General features: G+C 34.6%; 1 long non-coding RNA gene across 2 annotated transcripts; it reads right to left on the minus strand.

The window, feature by feature from the left end:
• Nucleotides 1-1,231: 1,231 nt before the first annotated feature.
• LOC122307818 lies at nucleotides 1,232-2,354 on the minus strand. 2 transcript variants are annotated; one of them, XR_006241829.1, is made up of 2 exons: nucleotides 1,908-2,354; nucleotides 1,232-1,469 (listed from the first exon to the last, which is right to left on the minus strand). It is a non-coding gene; the product is annotated as an uncharacterized LOC122307818 (long non-coding RNA). The 2 variants fall into 2 exon arrangements; XR_006241828.1 differs by having other exon boundaries at nucleotides 1,904-2,354.
• Between the last annotated feature and the right edge of the window lie 231 nt (nucleotides 2,355-2,585).

Below are 2,585 nucleotides of genomic sequence, written 5' to 3' on the forward strand. Positions count from 1 at the left end.
GTCGTCTTTGAATAAGGATTTTCATGTTTGCTGTTGAATGCTTTTGAAGATATTATTGGTGGGTAAGTCAAAAAGTAACAAATAATTAATATATGATAATCCCATTTATCACTCTGACATGCAACAGTACAAGTGATGAAGTAGGCGACTTTATGTGATATGATTTACTTTGGAAATTGCCCTTTTTTATTGTACGTAGACTCATGGTCAGTACTACTACTGCCATATGTTAATTTTTTCCTCTTTATTTGAGACTTCGACTGGCCTGATATTGATTTTTAACAACGAAATACATGCGTAATTGCAAGGTAATAGAACACATATATCCGTATGCATGAGAGAGAGAGAGAGAGAGAGAGAGAGAGAGAGAGAGAGAGAGAGTTCTGTGGCAGCTAAGATTTGGTTCGATCTGATAATTTTGGGGTCCATTCACTGGGAAGGAAGCATGGAAATGAAAATAATTGAGGTGTTTGGGCATGTTATCAGGACTGCATGCATATATACGCATGATCTGGCCTTTCAGAAATGGGCAGTGACTTGGTCTTCATTGATTTCTCTCAATCATGTGGATAAATCAGAGACATAGCAGCTGATCGTACTTATAAAGGACTACTAACCAACTGAAATAGCAATGATGAAGCATTGTTTTTATTTTATTTTCTTTTATTTTGTTAAAAAATCTTAGAAGTATTGGTAGGGACCTGGCCTTCCTGTATTTCACTGTCTAATTAATTATCTTTCAACCGCAGTGATGTCCATCCCTCCCTTTCTTTAATCTCCGTAAAGAAGTACTCTGATAATTCCAATTTTTCAACCGTAGTAGTACTTTCGGCATGAGAATCAAAGCCATACTCTTACTATATATAAATTTGGTGCACGACTTTAAGTGTGATGCCGGAGAGAATAAAAATTATTCTGCATATTAGTTTGATCAATTGATAATTTATAGAGAAAGAAAGCAAGAGAATCTCCAAAAAATATAGAGAAACGACTTTAATGTTCAATTTAAAATTATCAAATCCAATAACCTATAAGCCAGACTGTAATAGTGAAAATCGACAATATTAAAATTTTATTAAAAATAACAAAATCTCAATAATTACATCAAAAGAAAATATGTAATTCAAGAAATAACATACTAAAACTCTGGTCCAAATCAGATTCAGAAATTACTTCCTAAACGATAAATGAAATATTAACATAAAAAAAAAAACTAAAAATAGGAATAATATGCGCAAGTCTAATACATGTAACTAAATTTATGATCAAAATATCGAAATGTGTCTAAAACTGTGCTAATTAAGAAAAGATCACGATTTCCAATCATCTTTACACAAAACTGTATATTTCAACGCGAAACTTACAATCTGACAATTCAACATTATCTTATTTGGATCCTCATGCATCCCTTTGTGAGTGTGTATGCCTTGAAATAGTAAATTACTTCAGAAAACCTGATCATGGCCCACCTGAAATTATGAGCTTCACATGTAGATCCGATCACCAATATATATAGTCATTTTAGCTTTCTCACATAGAAATTGACCCAGAGGAGTTGATATATGGCCGGCTGACACCTTGTGAACAACGTGGCAAGGACAAATATTGTTTTATATTCTACGGTCAATTTTGGAAGGATTCAGAGCTCTCTCTCACACAAAGTTTTTTTTTGAAAGAAATAGCAAAGCTTATAAATTACCAAATAAAAAAAGAAGGAAAGAAAGAGAGAATGAAAACAATTGCACCCATTCATTACAACTACTTATATTCAGTAAACCGACCAAAAGATAGATGAGGAAGACCAAAACAGGACGGTCAGACTAATTCAACTTTTTTTGTTCTTATTTTTATCAAAACTTTAGGCAAAACGCGTGGAAGAGGCTGAAAACTAATTAAATGTTACCTACTTGGTGCTCGCTTCTGGTTGTGCTTTCGCCTGCGCTGCCGCCCCGATTTCCAATTTCCGGCTAGCTAGCTAGCGAGATATATATATATATATATATACATATATTTATATAGACGTTGGTTGTACGTTTTTGCCATAGACTTGAATTGGAAATTAAGGATCCCGTACTCGATCGGAGGTAAACGGTTTACTGAAGATAAGAATGTTTGCAGCTAGTAACAAAGAACGTCGTCGGTACGTACATCTTCATCGCAGTTACATCGATCCATCCTGAACGGTGGTGAAAGTTCATCTTGTTGAGGGGAATGAAGCCTGGTCCGAAATCATTCAGATGATAGCTTAGCTTGAGCTTTGCATGAATGATTTCGAACCAGACAACATTCCCCTCAACTTTTCATATTTGGGAGAGAGAGAGGGGGGGAGGGAAAGAGAGAGAGAGAGGACGAAAGAGGTTCTTGATATGGTAATGGATTATTTTTCTTGGGTTCCTTATATACGTAAGGACGAGATAAATTCTTCTCGGGTCACATGACATAGTACACTACCCCTAATTTGCTTTTCACACGTAGGCCACCCTATACATGTATTTTATTAGATATTTCTTTAATAATATTATTAATATCCACATTATAAATATTTCTTTTGGGTTTGATTAATTAATACTTTTGCCACCAACATA

Source organism: Carya illinoinensis, chromosome 4, assembly GCF_018687715.1.
Source record: "Carya illinoinensis cultivar Pawnee chromosome 4, C.illinoinensisPawnee_v1, whole genome shotgun sequence".
Taxonomy (NCBI): domain Eukaryota; kingdom Viridiplantae; phylum Streptophyta; class Magnoliopsida; order Fagales; family Juglandaceae; genus Carya; species Carya illinoinensis.